We start from the raw sequence: 19,391 nt of genomic DNA on the forward strand, positions 1-19,391 counted from the left end.
TTTTTGCAAGAAAGTATTGAAAAGGCTATTTTAGTTAGATGTGAATTCAGAAAGTAAATGAGGTAAACAATGTTTCAAGCTGTTTTTTTTTTTCTTTTTCTTTAGTAATACTTAAATCAACAGTAGCAAACAAAAGTAATTTAGCATGGGACAAGTATTTCTCTAGAGGTGTTGTGTCAGTTTCTGCTTCCCTGTAATCTTGAGAAATAGTGTTACGATTTTTTCAGTTTTCGCTTTTTTGGGCTACATTATATGAATGACAAATACCATTTCATTTTGATCTTTATCCTGTCAAATAAGACAGACAAGCTTTGCAAAGTTCTTTGGAAATAAATTATTTCCAGAAGAAAAATGGAAGTGAATTTTAAAATTACAAATTATTGGGTATTATATGGAAACCAATTTGACAATAAATTTCATATATTAAAAAAAATTAAAAAAAAATAAAATTACAAATTATTACCCCTTATTGAAAAGGCTAATCTAATCTAAAACATAAAATATATCCATTCATAATGTTGCAAAATGTACTTATTAGGAAAGATACATTCTGGCTATATTTTGTCCTGTGGAAAAATTAAATTTGTTGGAAGTGGAATATGCTGTTGTAAATAAATAATTAATACAGTGAAAAGCTTTGTGCATCTATTACAGACTACAGAGAGGAATTTTAGGACAGAAAAATCTACCAGCTCGTATTATCTAATTCTGTTTGACTGAGCACATTAAGACGTCATTGGTATTCTCTGCACTCTCTGAAGCCAAAATTGCTTTGAGCTGAAATATACAGTCTTTAGTGATGTGTTCTACCAATTTTCTTCTTGTCTTTGCATCCTTTCACTTGGAATGCAGAGTTGTTCATGATACAAAGGAAAAAAAGAAGAAAATTCTGCTTTTAGTAAAAATCCTTTAGATACTTATTAGTTTCACTCTTCATGTCACCTATGTTATCTTCTTGATTTAAAAAAAATGCCTATTTGTTTATTTGGAAACAGAATTTGTAATCATTTGCTTTGATTTCTTGGCGTAAGGATTATGGAAAGATTTTTTTTCCTCCTGAAAATCACTGTTTCTCCTTGGCCAAAAAAGATTTTAGGTGACACCAAACTACCTTTATGAAATGATAATACTAGGAACACGTGCAGCTCAAAACTGTATTTTGTGCTTAGGGTCATGTGGCATGTGGCCCTCTGGGTTCATAGGTGAACGGGTTCCTCCTGTTCTTTTCCCCCAAATCTCATTTTCACAATCATGAGTCTGTGTGCTCCATGAAGGTAGGAATCATGCCTATTTGGTTCCTAGGCGGTACTCACACAAAGTTGAATCTTAAAATGTGTATGTAATTCATATATGTTCTTTATTAAGGACAGGAATGCATGAGCAAAGCTAGATTATCTTTAAAAAGCAATTTAAAGTGACCTTATTTGGTGCCATGCAGGAATAACAGAATATTGGATTATTTAATTATCTACCGTGTACCTGACTTTTTAATTTATGTAGATGATACTCAATTACTTGGCACCAACTGAGCAGTAGTTGAGGATGGGGCCAATAAGTAAAGGGCTTCCCCCATTTTCTATCTGTAAGAAATGGGAAAAATTCAGACCACGTTAGACTCCTGAAAGGCTCAGGTTGTTATGCAGCTACCTAGTAGCAGCCAAATACCCTAATTCCCCCTCAGCTGGTAAAATAGGATGGAGAACATACATTCCATCAGGATGACCAATGACCCATGTTAATGAATTCTTGAACAACTTTGTGCTAGGCCCTGCAGATAGAATGAAGAAATACATTTTGGAACACTGACATGAGTCTTTGGTGTTGTTCAGTGCTCTAATTTCCTTTTTCATTAAGCCCTTCCTGACCTGAGAAATGCCACCCCAACACTGTGCCGCAGCATATTATTTATCTAGAAAAGTTGTGACTGTCGGGGTGCTTTGATTGGAAAGACTTAGGTCACAGTTCCTGCACTTTACCATTAATATTCACGGAGGCAGGAGGCAACATTTTCTTGCCCAGCGAAGTTTCTTTCAGAGTTGAGAGTTGGAGCACCCAGAGAGAACTGGGATAAATGAATAGCAAATATAATCAATGCAATGTAAACATAAATCATTAATTTTTCTTCTAGGTGACTTGTTCTTCAATTTTAGACAGTTGCAGGAATCAAGCATCATCTATGTCACGTGACTTCTCCAGATAGCTACCAGAAGGTAAGGCTAAAAAACACTCCTATTTTCAATAAGTAAGTGTATCTGTTGTTAGTCACTTAATAGAATCTTAACTTTTAATACAACTTTCTGCTTAAAAAATAAACCCAGTAGAGAATACTTTTACTTGTAGCTCCCTCTTGTCTTTCGATTTAAGTTCCTAAACTGAAAGCTTGTTATGGATGGAAAAGTTTTCATCTGAGCAAAATAGTATGAAAACAGTCTTTCTCAGAGTCTAGATAGTTTTGTGTGTCTGTGTTCTCTAAATATGCCATTTTAATGGTGGTATCCATATCTAATAGAAATTCTAAAACCTGCTGTGAGGATCTTCATAATTACCTTTTTTTTTCTTATGCCATTGTGGAAGAAAGGCATTTGCTCAGTTTCCAGATGTCTAGTTTTGTAGGGAATGATCTTTGAAGTAGAATTCTTGAATGTTCTTTTCTTTGTCACACACAAGGGAACTAGAGCAATGGAATTTTCCATTTTCCATGATAGGCTGATTTGTTGAATCTTGGGAGGCCATTTTCCATATTGGAAAATGACACCTTAAAAGGCTCAAGCTCCTGGAGATAAACCTCTATCTCTGGACTATTGTGTAGAACCTTTGGGAAGGTCACTGAAGGTGTTAACATTGAGGTTATTCACATTGATGGACGGTCCTTCCCCAACTCAATTGACAACCATTGGCTTTATGAGAAGATCATTTTTCTGCCTTTGAGAATTGATTTTTAGGATTTCTAAAGTCATTTCCAACCTATCATTTAATGGAAGAGGCAGTGCAGCTAATGGGAAGTGAAATGACTTCTCCGTGGTTAAAAAACAAACAAACAAACCAATAAAAAATAAAAAACAAAAACAAAAAAACTAGAAAGTAGAACCTCAACTGAAACCCAGACATGCTCACAAATTAAATGGGTTCTTCACATATTTGTCATAGATAGCAGGATCTGGACCCATCTTTGCTTCATTTTAATGAGATTGCTTTTCTGTGCTTTATTTGTAATCATTCCATGAGCATTGTTCAGTCAAGTTTATGGTAACTCCATGTACATATTGACTAGTCATTGGCTAGTTTGAAATGTCCACAAGGGTGACAGTGAGGACTAGGAAGTCAAAAACACAATGGTCAGAGGGCCTCTTGTCAAAATCAATTAAAGATGGTAGGTGATAAGATTTTTAAAGACCTATACTTAGGTGTCAAATGCTGTGTTTTGAATTCGTACATTTTAATTTGAGTAAACATTGACAAATGGTACTCTGATGTGGTTGTACCTATTTATACTCTAAACAAGATAACCTTTATCATGTGCTCATTATGTGTTAAAATTGTACTAATTAGTTCTGCACACATCAGCTCACTTTTGTTGTAACAGTCTTACTGGGTACTATTAATTCTTAGTTTGGGTACTATTAATTCTTATTATCCTTATTTTAAGTATAAGAAGATGAAGCACAAAGAAATTAAATAACTTGTTCAAGGTCACTCACCCAGTAAGTGGCAGTTTGATACTGGATTGCATACACTTACTTTTCGATACCAGCCTCTCTGTCCTCCCCAATAGTTGGTATTACTCAAATTTTTCATTATTGAGAATATAATGTTTGTTAAATTGTATTTATTTTAATTTTATATTTTGCTAGTTAATAGTGAGGTTGTATTTTGCTAGTTAATAGTGATGTTGAATTTTTTTCAGTTTATTGTGTTTTTCCTTGTGTATTGGCCATTCACATTTTTGTGGGGTTGTTTGCCTTCTTATTACTTCAAAGAGTTTCTTACAAATCCTAAATTTCATTCTTTCTTGGTCGTGGGCATGGCATATAATTTCTACTGAAACGTAACTTCTCTAATGAGCTTTCCAAGAGTATATTTTGCTCTGTATAAGTTTTTAATTTTAATTCAGTTGAACTTGTCCATATATTTTTTTAATGGTGTGTGCTTTTGGGGTCTTATTTAAGTAATTCTGTGTTGCAAGATGCTGAATACATTTACTTGCATTTTTTATTGACAATTTCAGCTTTCACATTTAAATGTTATTATACCTGGAATTCAGTTTTATTTAGTTTGTGAGGTAGGGATCTAGTTTTAATGATAAGTATATGTAAATTATTATAAGAGTATTTATAAAATAGATGATCATTTCCGTGCTGATTTGTAGACAGCTCTCTTGTCTATCCCTGGAGCAATTACCTCTTCCTTGTTATAACTATATTAATTCTTTATTGGAGTCCCAACCATCTAGTTCTTTAAATTGTCTTGGTTATTTTGCTCATTTTCTCTTACATGTGATTTTCAGAAACCATTTATAATTTCCAGTAAAATTGCCTGTTGATGCCTTGATTGGAATTACATTGGGCTTGTAGAATAATATGCAGAAGACTGACATCTTTATATTAGAAGTCTTAAAATTCATGTCTATATTATATCTCTGATTTACCTAGGTCTTAAGAAAAATATTCCTGTACAATGTCATATATTTCTACATAAAGGTCTTGAATATCTTTCAATAGGCATATTTTTGTCTACCTCATATTTCTATTGATATTGTCATCATATATTTATAAAAATGCATTTTGCGGGGCGCCTGGGTGGCGCAGTCGGTTAAGCGTCCGACTTCAGCCAGGTCACGATCTCGCGGTCCGTGGGTTCGAGCCCCGCGTCAGGCTCTGGGCTGATGGCTCAGAGCCTGGAGCCTGTTTCGGATTCTGTGTCTCCCTCTCTCTCTGCCCCTCCCCCGTTCATGCTCTGTCTCTCTCTCTGTCCCAAAAATGAATAAAACGTTGAAAAAAAAAATGCATTTTGCAATTGTTTATTGCATGAAAGAACTTAGTTGAATTTGTAAATTCATGTTATTGACCAGCATCTTTGCTGAACTCTTAAAATCTAATAATTTTTTAAAAGTTACTTGAATTGCTTTATGTAGATAATATTGTTGTCAGTGATAACTTAATTTCTTTTTCACTTCAAAATGCTTTACCACTTTTATTACTGCACTGGGTGATATAGTGTTAAATAGAAGCAGTGATAGTGGATACCCCTTTGTGTGTGTGTGTGACTTTACATAGACTGCTTGTAAATTTTACTATTGCATATAACTCTCCCATGTTTTTGATTGCTTTGTGGGCTGTTTAGAAAATATTTTTTATGTTTTGGCACAATTAGAACTTTTTGAGAAAATTTCACTGAAATTTAGGATCTAGACTAAAAGAATACACCTTAGAAGTTAATTGATAAATTATTTGATAAGAGAGACTGGAGAAATTCACTTCCCCAGGTGAATGTGTTTATTTTTCGGGGGGGGGGGGGATGCTGGGGGAGGGGGATAGATTCAGGACCTTGGAGACCTCCTTTTAGTGATAAAGCCAAAGACCTTGGTCCTCTCTACTAAAGGAATGTATTTACATTGCAGAGAATAAGAATAAGGACCTAAGTTCCTGTCCAGGAGCAAAGTGTTTTCTCCCTTCCTTTCAGAAGAGGAGAAGAGATGGTTGTCTCTCTCCCATATAAATGCCCAAGTTCATAGTTGTGTGGTTACTTGCCTGCAGTAGACCCCATTTATATGTAGGATTTTTTATCAGGCTCTCACTGCATCATCTCAGGGATAAGAATTGATGTTATAGGAATGGGTACAATTATTTGTTATAAAGTAGATAATGATCTGTTCCAGAAACCTTGTATTTGTATTCAGTATAATATTAATGAACACAGATATTAAGAAGTTTGCATTTCATCAGATTAACAAAATTTCTAGCTACTCCCATTTTGCTGAGAGTTTTTTTCATGAGTAGTACTAAATTTTAGCATTTGCTTTTCTGAATTTACTGAGATGATCCTAGGTTTTCTAAAATTTTAATACCAGAATTTCAGTTCTGCCTTGTTTGTATGCCATCAACATCAGCCTATGATAATTTTTATTTTATGTAAGTCAAGGTTGTTAAAAATATTTTTAAAAATTTTTTAACGTTTTATTTACTTTTGAGAGAGACAGGGACAGAATGCGAGCGGGGGAGGGGCAGAGAGAGAGGGAGACACAGAATCTGAAGCAGACTCCAGGCTCCAAGCTGTCAGCACAGAGCTCCATGTGGGGGTTTGAACTCACAAACTGTGAGATCATGACCTGAGCCGAAGTCAGATGCTTAACTAACAGAGTCACCCAGGCGCCCCAGGGTTGTTAAAATTTTTAAAAATATTTACCTGTTGATTAGCTTATGATTCTGTTTTGTAACTCAGGTCTAACTTCGAGATTCAATTTCCTTTTTTTTTTTTTAATAATATCTTTGGTAGGTTTATTCAGAAACCACTGGCAGTAGTTTTCAGTATTCATTTTACTTTTTAATTAAAATTTTTTGTATGTGTATTTATTGTTTTTGAAAGAGAGAGAGCACGGGGGAAGGGCAGAGAGAGGGAGACACAGAATCTGAAGAAGACTCCAGTCTCTGAGCTGTCAGCAAGAACCCGAGGCAGGGTTTGAACCCACAAACCATGAGATGAGGTCCCCACTAACTGTGAGATCATGACCTGAGCTGAAGTGTGAGGTTTAACCAACTGAGCCACCCAGGAGCCCCTCAGTATTCATTTAAAAAAAATGTTTTTTAAGTTTATTTATTTATTTTGGGAGTCACAGAGAGAGCAAGCAGAGGAGGGGCAGAGAGAGGAGAGAGAGAATCCCAAGTAGATTCCACACTGTCAGCACACAGCCAGATGTGGGACTCCAACTCAGAAACTGCCAGATCATGACCTCAGCTGAAACCAAGAGTCTGAGGCTTAACTGACTGAGCTACCCAGGCACCCCATTATAAAATGAGTTTGTTTTATAGGGCACCTGAATGGTTCAGTTGGTTGAGCTTCCAACTCTGGTTCCAGGTCAAGTCAGGATCTCCCAGCTTCATTAAGTTGGAGCCCCTCATGGGGCTCTATGCTGCCAGCACAAAGCCTGGTTGGAATTCTCTCTCTGCCCATCCCCCACGTGCACTGTCTCTGTCTCTCTCAAACTAAATAAATAAACTTAAAAAAAAGTTTGCTTGCAGTTAGTTGTTTGTTGTTGTTGTTGGATATATTATAGTTTTCCTATTTTGACACTAGGTTGACAGTTACTTTAGTAATGTAAAGATACACATTCAGTCTTTTGTTCCTATTATTACTATTAAGAGAAACTAATACCATCATTCAATTTGGCTCTGCAAGTGATCTGACATTTCTCTCAGGTTGTTTCTGTAATCTTTCTGTCAGTAGTGTCCTACAGTATCAGCACGATGGATCTATGTGTAGATTAATTCTATTAATCCTGCTTAGCACTTTTCATGACACATGAGTCTGAGGTTTTATCAAGATTGAAAAAAATTAATAATTGTTAATTTTATAAAAACCTTTTTTGTAAATTTTCTCTGCCCCATTCTTTTAATATTACATTTAGTCACATACTAGGCTTTTTAGTTATATCAATTATGTGTTTGTAACCCTCTTGTGTATTTTTTTCTTCTTTATGTCTCTGTTTTGCTTTTTTAGGTGCTGTTCTCATCCACTTTCTATATCATCATTTAGGTTTTTTATAAGTATATCAATTTGTTTTTCCTACAGCTGTCATATTTATTTAACATTTTAACACCTAATTTTATATCTGTAATTAATAACCATATTTGTTTTGCAGTTGTATCCAATGATGCTATTATCTGAAGTACTCAGTGGTCTCAACATTTGGCTGATGCTGTGTCCATTGAATTTGATGATGTAGCTTGTAATGTTTTATTTTGAGCTTGTCTTCAGTGGGGCTTTATTTATGTGAATGTCACATGGTCACAATTGAGATTTTATCGCTCAGAGGTTTATATTGAGTGCTGCTGGACTCAGTTTATCATCAGTTCTCTTATCCCATCAACTAAAATGTCTTTAACAAGAACCTACCATATATAAGGCACTTTTCCAGTTGACTAAGATATATTAGTAAATAAACATGACAAACGTTCCTGACTTCTTGCCACTTAACAATCTCCTGTGGGGGAGAGGAAAAATAGTAAATTAGTACTTGACTCCTTTCCTTAGAAGATGTTAAGTCTTGTGGAACACAGTTAAACGTGAGTCAAGATTAAGAAGTTTGAGAGCATATTTTAAATTGGGTGGTCAGAGAAGACCTCCTTGATAAACTGATATTTTAGCAAAGGTTTGATTGAGTACTAAATTTTTCAGTATACATATATGAGGAAAGAGCATTTAAGATGGAGAGTAGAGACCCTAAGAGGAGTTAAAGTGAGACACACAGCTAATGTATACACCAATAGGAAAGAAGGCAGAACAGAAGTAGAGTCAGTGAGGGAGAGATCAGGAAAGATGGGAAAAGAAAAGTAATGTTTCTTTTTATTAGTTTATTGGTTTAGGGATTCATGGAGACCGGATGTAGTATATATATCCATACTTGAAATCATGTGAGAACAAGTCTATGATTTTCTCAGGGAGACCATTTGTTTGTTTGTTCGTTTATTCATTCTTTGTTTTTAATTTTATTTCTTTTATTTATGTTATTTTTATGACTAACTGCCTTCCCTGAATATACAAACTTCTCTGATATTAACTGTTGCTGTTATAGATTGTCTGCTCCTTAGTAGAGTTACACCACCTCAAGGGGTAAGAAATTTTCTAGACATCAATTCCAACTCCTAATCTTGCTCAAAACCAAAGCTTACTTTCCTTCCTCATCTTGCCACTACAAACTATGTTCCTTGGTATCTGAGGCTGGAACTTCCTCAGGATGGCTCCAATGTTTGTCTGCACTTAACACCCCAATTTGTTACTTTTTTATTCCTGACCTCTCTTGCTTTCTTGACATCTGAATTGTGAATTTAAAATAATGTTTGTAATATTTTATCCAGTATTTTTAAAGGTGCTTTCTAGAGAGTTCAGCTTATCACATTTCTAGAAACGAAAAGTCCAGAAGCATGTATCAAACACTTTCTCTGTATCAGTTACTGGAGAAACAGATAAATGATATATTTTCCTTGCTTCATGGAACACAAATTCTAAGGTAGATACGAGAAACATGTAATTATGTTCACGTGTGATCGACACTCTGTTAAAGGCTAGTAAAAACTGCCACACAAACAGAACACAGGTAGGTGCTCCTTTCACTGGGCTGAAATGGGGACATTTTTTAGGCATCACTGAAAATGCAATGGCTGATCTGAGCCTAGAAACATTGGTAGCAGGATGCTATATGGAAGAAGTGGACTTTTGTGTTCAAAGGCTTGGAGGCATAAAACGTATGCTTAGGATAGAGTGTGTAGACTTACATGCTTAGATGGCGGGGCCTTGGGAAGGAGGAGGGTATGAGAACATCATGTGCTAAAGAGATGGGGGAGCAGAAGAACCAAGAGACAAAGTTTCTTTATTATTATTATTATTATTTTTATTTCTTAAGTTTATTTATTTATTTTTTTGAGAGAGAGAGAGAAAGAGAGCAGAAGAGGGGCAGGGAGAGAGGGAGGGAGAGAATCCCAAGCAGGCTCCAGGCTGTCAGCACAGAGCCATATGCAGGGCTTGAACTCACAAAACCATGAGATCATGACCTGAGCTGAAACCAAGAGTTGGATGCTTAACCAAGTGGGTTAACTGGGTTAAATGGGGCCACCCAGGCACCCCAAAGTTTCTTATTTAAACTTCTATCTCAATACCACCCTGAGTGCCAGACAATAAGTTATCTTTTAGAGGAAGCCAGTTTTTCTTAGAGAATAAGGTCCACCATCTGTGGAATCCAATATATATGCCAATACTTACAAGATTCTTCCATAACAACCAACTTGAACTATTGATTAAAAAGGCTTTCTGAGTTATGTTTCCAGTTTTAAGCTGTGTTTTCCATGATTCTCTCTAGGGTGACCAACCAGCTTGATTTACCCAATACTTGAGGGGATCCCTAGGACATGGGACTTTGAATTTTAAAACTAGAAAAGTCATGGGCAAACAAGGAAGAGTTTATTACTTTAGATATTCCACTAGAACATAAGTCTCTCCAAGAGCAACACAATGTTTAGAACATTGCCTGACAGCGGATGTTAATAAATATTTGATAAGTGAATTTATAAATGAATTAATATTTTTTGCCACACAGAAAAAAGCAGTAGGAACCATTACTTCCGTGCAAGGGAAAGAAAACCAAACTGTTAAATGTTGACCTTGCAATGATTTGGGCCATTGGCTTCTAGGGGGACAGAGCCACTGTGAGGGAGGACAGACAAGCAGGCCCTCAGCACTTAAAGGCACAATGAGAAAATTTAGACTTTCTCCATGGACTATTCAGATTATTTGGAGGAATATTTGAACATTTTAGAGGACTTTTCATGAAGGCTTCTACTAGTCTTCTGGTGAACAAGGCGAGGTTATACCTCCATAAGTTCTTTTCCAGTTTTTCTACTTTGTGGTAAGTTTTATGGCTAATGGAAATAGAAACTTGTGTAGAAATGAGTGTCTTCTTATGTAACTTAGAGATTGGAGAATGGTCATGAATTTTCCTCTCTTTCCTGTTTCCAGAACACTTGAATTTATGTTGCCTTGTATTAAGTGTCTCTAGGATATGAGCAAGTCACAACAACATAGGGTAGAGCAGAGAGATGTGGGGAATTTCTCTTTGTCGTAACATACACATTCTCAGCTGTTCAGAGTGGGTGATATTGGGAAGGATAGGTTTCAAAATGAGACTTGGGCCTGGTAATAGGATATAGTCAACAAGAGAGATCTGTTGATCCCACAGTGTATTTCAAAAGCATTTTATAAAGGTGTAAAAGAGTCAAGAGAAATATAAAAAGGGGAAATGGAATTCAGCTCAGTCCTGTTTTTTCTGTCTAAAGCTGAGGATTCTTTATTTACCTGCTTAGTCATTATTTACTTTTTGGAAATAATGTTATCCACACTAATAGCATTGCCAACTGGGACATATTTTTAGTTCTTAAAAGAGGGTCCAATTAATTTGAATGGTTATCTAAACTTTGATATATATTAATGTAACTCTGGGATAGCTAATATATATATATATATGTGTATACATATATATATACATACATATATATACATACACATACATATACATATATATTAGTGTGTGTGTGTCTGTGTGGTTATACAAAATTCATGTACCCTTAGCTCAGGGATCAATCTGAAAATTTCTTCTTATGAAATATATTGTTTTCCAGGCTGATTGATACTGAACAGCAGGAAAGGAAGATTTATTGGCACAATTTAAAAACTTTCCATTTGATTTAAGGAGACCAAATAAATCCTTTTCTCATTTATGCTTTTTTCTGAAAATCATTTTTTCATCATAAAAAATAAGAAAGTTGTCCAATTTAAAAAAAATGCTAGAAATATATATCACACAGAAATGCGGTGAGTTCCACAGCATGCTACATCCTAGAAGTAAGGCTGTGCTTCCCAAACAGTGAAAAAGGGATGTGTTGCAAAATCTCTTGTGAGATAGCAAGGAAAACAGAGTCAGAGCTGAAATGGAAGTAGTGTTTAATCAAATAAAGATAGTGAAAGAAAAAAAAATTCCATTTATAAACTATAACAGGACAGCATGACAGGCTGGGATTTAATCCTATTACATGGAGAGAAAGTACATGCTAAGCTGAAAATTACTGAAATTACCTATGCTGGTGATTTACAAGATGGGTGAGAAAAAAGTAATGAAACCAATTTCTCTCTCACTTGCACTGGAGACTTTCTTAGGTCTTTGAATGTAGAAAATAGTATAAAATTACAGCAGAGGAATCTCATAGTAAAAAACCCTGCAAAGATGTTCAGATATCAAATGAAATAATCAGAGTAAAATAAGAAAAAAGAGTCGAGTTAAAAATGCAGGAAACCCTGTTTATGAAACCCTTTTCTACAAAAATTTCTCACAGGCCATCCATCTGTGCTGTAGACCTCCTTGTGCTCCTCCAGTACTTCATCCGACCAAGAAAAGATGGCACGGTGATGCTCTTGGGGCATCCCATCCACCATCTGTCTCTCTGTGGGTCTGACATAGGAGGGTCATCTTTATCTTACTTGGCCATTCTTATGGTTCTAAGAGAGACTTTATCTTTTTTGGAATAAAATCTTGTGTTTTCTAAGCTTGTTTTTTCTAAAGAAATCTTTTTATGTAGTTTTAAATCATTCTTTGCTAGATAGGAATTAAACAGTACTATTTTTGTGAAATGAGTCTGAGTTGAAGAGCAAACAGTGGCTACTGTCGCTATTTATCCTACAGTTGCTGTCGTAGTCATCCCTATCCTGGAGTACCTATCTCTGCGTCCTAATTCCTTCTGTGGCAAATTGCCTCTTTTTTGACTGCAAACACTTACCTGTGACCTGCCAACTACTCCTCTGGTCTGGTTCCTATACATGTAAGTTCCTAATGTTGATTCTCCTTCCCATTTCTGATGTGGATTCTTCTTGAAGACCTGGCCTTTGTGAATCTGCCTCCCTACTCTGCCTTTCTCTCTCTTCCCTTCTTGTCCTCCTCCTCTGCCCCTGCCTGGCTACCACACTCTGACTCACTCACAAGGAACCCTTCACAGACAGCTAGCATTCTTTCTCCCAACAAAATCCTTCTACAGGCTCTGCCTTTGCTTATACATGCTTGGAGATATACAGAACAACTACTATTTGATCACATCATTTTATAAGTTTTTTGTTCATAGAAGGTCTCCCAACTACTTTTCTAGGAAAATAAATCAACAGGGGGAATATGGTTTAAACCAAGAGCTCCTGAATCACTACAGTGTTTGAAAATTCCAATTGAAATTGGTCTTTGTACCAATTCTAAATTTACTGATGATCCCAGTTAGTCTCCTATCCCATATGTCATAGCTCACTTAGAAGAAATTAATACTAAGTCTGAATATGGTTGGGTAGTTAGAGGAGGGTTGGTAACCTGCTTGATAAGTCTTCATATAGTCTAAATACAACTGACTGTTGGGTTTCAAGTGACTCCTGGCTTACTGAAGTAACCAAACCTGTAACTTATCCATGCCCCATGCTGTCAGTGACATGAGAAAGGCTCTCTTGTGAGATGGCTGCTCCTGGGGAGTGCTGGATCCCCTATTCATCTAACTGGAGCCTTGGGGCTGCTATTTTGTTTAGGAATCTGTTCAAGATCTCCCCAAGCCAAGTCACTCAGCAGCCACCCCTGGTGGCTCCCTTTTGCCCTCCAAGTTCCTTAAGTACAGGGACCAAGCAGGATCAAAAAAGCAGGTGAAGTAAGGTTAGTTTGTAGCTCTTTTTATTGTTTTTCTATTTTCTTTGTGGATGCAAAGCCTAAAGGTGCTTCACTTCTTTTGTTTTCATGGAATATTTCTTTAGATCACACCTGTCTAACCCATCCCAAGAGACTTTATTAAAATGTGATCTAGCAATAACAGGAATTGAGGAAATTTGAAACTTAAATATAATAACTACCTGTCATGACTGGTTAAAAATAAGACAGAGATGCCACATGCTGTGGCACTTTGCACTAATCAGAGCATCTTCTTCCCTAACTTGTGCAGTCTAATTAAAATCAGCTTCCACAGCATTGTATCTGAACCTCTGAGATTCTAATGCAGCTTTAGATGCCAAGGTCAAAATATGTTGCTGCAGTCAGATTATTGCACCTCAGCCAGTCCTCACTCACTTGCTCACATGCAGTTATAAGAAAGCGGACTTTGACTTAATTAGAAAGAGGCTATTCAACCATCAAAAACCACCTTGTGCTTGAGGACAGGAAATAGACACACTTGACAAAATGTAATGCGAATCCAAAGCCTATTTTTGAAGGAGAGAAGTATTTTGTGGAAGTTGTGACGAAAGTTTAAAAACAGTACTGAATTTCCTGGTTGGTTTTATTTTATTGATTGATTTATTTTTCAGAGTGAAGTGATTTCCTGACGTTCTGAGCTTCAGAGTCTGCCATGATGCTAATTGTATTAAAATTCCCCAGGCAAGGGGAAGGGAGGGGCAGAAAAGGGCAAGGCTTGGACTTGAGCTGGGCTTCCAGTACGTAGGTCTGTCACCTGCTTCTAGGGAGTGGCGCTAAATGCGGCATCCAGAGTAGAAGTAAGCCAAATATAGAGTCAAATAACTAGATTGAACCAAACAGCAGCCAAAGGCAGGAAGGAAAAAGAAGAAAAGTGATCAAGGGCCCGTGGACTGTGTTTAGAGACAGTGTGACAGAGTGAGTGGGTTTTGGAGAATGGATGGTAGGCAGAAGGCTCCTTTTCGAAGGGGGTCTATGGCCATTCTTGGGAGATGAGGAAGCTTTAAGGGTTCTGGGAAGATTAGTTTCTTGTTTATTTTGTCTCAAGGCTTGAGCTCTGAGTGGAATATTTCCACCAGGAAGCTCATTTCAGCTTCAAGTCATGTCTTAGAAGCTCAGGAGCATAACTGCCCTTGAGGATGTAATAGGGTCGCTAAAAGCAGGCAGAGAGACTCACAGGAAGACCAGGCTGGGGGAGAAATGCAAAGTGGTGGCCTTTGTGTCAGAGTTGTTCTCTTACCTTCATCTTGATTCCCAAACAGCATACCACTTGGGTGGAAGCACTGGGGCCATCCCTAGGCAATTCCTCATCCTTTAGGTGAGTGGTCTTTAAAGCATGGCCCAGAACCTTGAGGATTCCTGAAACCCGTTCGGGGAGCTTACAAGACTAACCATGTTAATAATCATACTAACCTATTGTGTCCCTTTTTCTTCTTCTCATTTTCTCATGAGTGGACAGTGGAGCTTTCCAGTGTGACATACTAACAGACTGTATACAGAGACATGAGAATTTTACTCTTCTCTAATAATCCTTTTATTGTTGTAAAATAATACCTCTCTTCTCACTGTATTTTTTCTTGCTTTGATAAAATTATTCATAAAAACATATTGCATAAAGGGCACCTGGGTGTCTCAGTTGGTTAAGTGTCTGACTCTTGACTTTGGTTCAGGTCATGATCTCACGGTTAGTGAGTTTAAGCCCCACATTGGCTTCTGTGCTGACAGCATGGAGACTGCTTGGGATTCTCTCTCCCTCTCTCTGCCCCTCCCCTCTTGCTCTCTCTTAAAATAAATTAAAAAATGAACTTAAAAAATTGTCTGAATACATTATATGTTCATTATTGTTAGTGTCAAGCAAATTTAAAAAAAAATTATTTTTCAGTTTTAAATTGAAATCTGTTTACCACACAAGCAAAAGATTTGGGGTCCTCAATAATTTTTGTGATTGCAGAGAAATTCTGAGACCAGAAAGTAGGAGCATTGCTTTAGGTCTGTGCCTCCCCAAGCTTCTTGTTCTCACATAGGTACAGTTGGCATCTGGTTCTGTGATCTAGTGTTGAGGGCTCTATGCAAGCTCCTCTTGGAATATCGCCTTATCAGCCTGTCATTGATGTTTGATTTACCACTACTTGAAATTTCTTCGTTTGGGGTAGGCAACACACCATGCAGTGGACCCCAAAATGTAAAACCTGTAAGCCTCATCAGCAGTTAGCAACATCACCGTTATTAGCACCTGTATGATAAGGACTCAGGTCAGTCGTTCCCAAAGTTCAGAGAACATTAAATGGTTTTTCTTTGGAATAATGTTTGGAGGGTGTAGCTCAGAAATCTGAATGTTCACGTGGTCTTCAAATTATTCTTAAGTAAGTAGTTGGAGGGCCACGGTTTTTATTGTGATGGCCTATTTGTCTTGTTCATTGCATGATCACTCTCTCCAGCAAAGTACATGACATACAATGTAAATTAAATAAATATCTGCTGTTTGCAAGAAAGAGGTAGTACTGCTTCTGGTGCATAGGGTAGAGAAGCACAGCACCTGGTAGGTCTGACTTCAGGAATAAGGTGAAGATGTTGAAGCCCTGAATCTAGGACAACTTTGAGGCCATGGTGAGCCTCAGGAAGGAAGAAGAAGGAGAACAAGAAACAGAGGAGAGTAATAGTACTGATGTTGGTGATGGGGTCCATACTCAGACCTGATGTTAAGCCAAGACCTTAAACCCTTTACCTTGCCTTAATTTTTACAATGACTTTGAGAGATGAGTGTTATTATCTCTGTCTTTCTGGCAAAGATACTCTGTCCCCATCTCATCCTTACGGGTTTTCCCAGAAGCACAAAGGTGAAATGCTAGACTCTAACGAAGACAAGATTTCACTTATTCCTCTCTACGTATCCTCTTTGTCCAGCAGGGAGCAGGGTTCAGAAGCAGATGGAGGAATTTTGGAAATGTTTGGATGTCTCCCAAACATCCTTTTTTTTTTTTTTTTTTTTTTTTTTTCCATTTTTCTTAAGCTTGCATGCTAGCTTCCAGACTGTGATTCTGTGCATCACTCATGCCAAAGCCATGAGTCCCTGGCACTGTGTTGAGTCCATTCTTGTCTGTTTGGGTAGACTGACCACTTGCTTGCTGCAGGTGCCAAATGGGTGATTCCCCCCAGCCCCCCCCCCCCCCCGGGGGGCTGGAAATCACTCATTTCTTACTGTTCTGTCTCTGGTTATGGCTCATGGCAGTCCAAAGAAATCTACTTTCTTCTCTCCTTCAGATATGATTGCTTGTAGTTAACAAAACAAATAACAAAATACTGAGTTTCAGATAAACAATATCTGCTTTTTAGTCTACCTTTCTCCCACACAGTACTTAAGACATACTATACTTTAAAAAAATACTCACTGTTTATCTGAAAATTCAAATTTGACTGGATTTCCCGTATTTTATCTGGCAACTTTTCAGGAAAAAAAAAAAATCAGTGTTCCTAAATTCCTAACTTTCTTCCCAAGAGCAGCACTGATTACTCTTCTTTGTTATTCACATTCTAAAAAGAACCTGCACAGTGTGGGGGAGAGACATTTACCCTGTTAACCCTGGTGAGATTGAGGATCAGAGAAATTGACATGCCCAAAGTTGGACCTTTAGCATGTAGTAGACCTTGGATTCAAAACTGGGTGTGACTCTAATGTTTATTTCCTTTCCACTACTCTTCCTCAGTACCCAGGTTTGTAATGGGGAAGAGAGAGTGTGTCAGCCAGATTTTATTTACTTTTCATAAAGTTGCCCTTCTCTCTCTGTGTTAACTAGGGCATATCTGAAGTTATTCCAAGAGACCAAAATAAAACATTACAGTGGTGGGTGGGCAGTTCGGGCATCAGGAGACCATTCTAACATCCAGGTTCCTTCCATTGTGTGGGTTTGCCTTCCTTTGGGTCACCATCATGCCGACACTCCAGCTCAGGGAAGGACAAAAGAGTGAGCAAGTCCAGAGTGAGCAATTTTAGCTTAAAAAGTTGTGTAGAAATTGCATTTTCCACTGAGGAGACAGACCATCTAGTTATACAAATTGCCCTCTCTAATCTGTTAATGTAATTAAATTAATTAACATTTTCTGGCATTGAACCAGTCTTGCATCCCTGGAATGAATTTACGTTAATCATGAGGAGCTATACTTTTTAAAATATAGTTTCATATTTCATTGATTGATACTTTGTTAGCATGGTTGTGCTTGTATATATAAGTGAGATGGTCTTTCCTTTTTCATATTTCATGTAACTCACTAACTTTGTTATTAGACATAGCAGCCTTACAATAGTGTGCAATATTTTGTTTTTCTTATCTCAGAAAGGGCTTGTGTAAGTTAAATTTATTTTGAGAGTTTGGTGTAACTTTATAGTAAATCCTTTTGGACAGTTTTTGAATGACTGGTTTTCTTTAATGTCCTATAAGAATTTTTTTTTCCTACTAAATATTGAGTCTACTTTAGAAATTTACATTTTTCTAAGGATGTGTTCATTTTGTCTAACAATTTATGGCATAAAGACTTTCATAGTGTTGACTTTTAAAATTTCTTTTAAATCTTTTTATTGCAATATTGTTAAAAATCTTTTACATTTATTTATTTATGGTATTATTTATGTAATTTCTCTCTCCATTTTTCTTTTCTGTTCTTAGTCATTCTAACCTGAGGTTTGTCAGACAAGTTTCATGAATGTTATCAGTATATTGACTTGGGTAGCTTGGTCTTCTCTGTTTGGGACTTTTTTTCTTTTTCATTAATTATTGACCTTCTTTATTTAATTCTCCCTGTCCTTTTTAGTTGATATTTTTCTCACTGCTCAAATTGTATGCTTAGCTTACCGACTTCCATTTTTTCTTCTTTTTTCTTTTTTTTTTTTTTTAACTTTTTTTTTTTCAACGTTTATTTATTTTTGGGACAGAGAGAGACAGAGCATGAACGGGGGAGGGGCAGAGAGAGAGGGAGACACAGAATCGGAAACAGGCTCCAGGCTCTGAGCCATCAGCCCAGAGCCCGATGCGGGGCTCGAACTCACGGACCACGAGATCGTGACCTGGCTGAAGTCGGACGCTTAACCGACTGCGCCACCCAGGCGCCCCATCTTCTTTTTTCATATAAACCTATAAGTTGTAAATTTCCTTTAGTATTCATTTAGCTACAGTTCAGAAATTATGCTGTAAAGTTTTTTGTTATCTTTCAGTTGTAAGTATTTTGTAATTTCCTTATGATTTCTTCTTGGCCTTTGAGTCAGTTGGTTGTGTGCTTAGAGATTTCTAAACTAGGAAGGTTTAAATCTTTGTCTTGTTACCAATGTATACCCCAATTATAGTAAGAGCAGAGATTAGGGGCTGCATGATACTGGATCTTAAAAACCTTTGCAGGTTTTGGCACAAACTTTCATTTAGCTTTTCTTTCTTTCTTTCTTTCTTTCTTTCTTTCTTTCTTTCTTTCTTTCTTTCTCTCTCTCTCTCTCTCTCTCTCTCTCTCTCTCTCTCTCTCTCTCCCTCTCTCTCTGTCTCTCTGTTTTGAAACCTGTATCTCAAGAAAGAGCAGCCATCAGTTCAAACTCCTGTGAAACAGTTACATGCAGTGTTTGGGCTATGCAAATAAACTCCCCCAATATTACATACTTTATCTCCTTTCTATTTTCTAGCATCGTCACAGTAGCGATCCACATCCTGACACATCTGAGATGTAGGCAATGCTCTGTTAGCACCTTGTTGACAGCGTGCTGAAAGAAAGTCCTCTAATAAAACTCTCCACCCAATTTCCACTCAGGATCCTCAGGCCAGTTATTCCCATCTATGCCTCTCCATCTGTGGTCACCACTAAAGTTCTTCAGGTACTTCATTACTCATTACCCTCTGCTTCCTCCCACCCTCTGTTCAACAAGCTTTCACCATGGTACCTTCCTGGA

The sequence above is a fragment of the Leopardus geoffroyi genome, chromosome D1 (assembly GCF_018350155.1).
Source record: "Leopardus geoffroyi isolate Oge1 chromosome D1, O.geoffroyi_Oge1_pat1.0, whole genome shotgun sequence".
Taxonomy (NCBI): Eukaryota; Metazoa; Chordata; class Mammalia; order Carnivora; family Felidae; genus Leopardus; species Leopardus geoffroyi.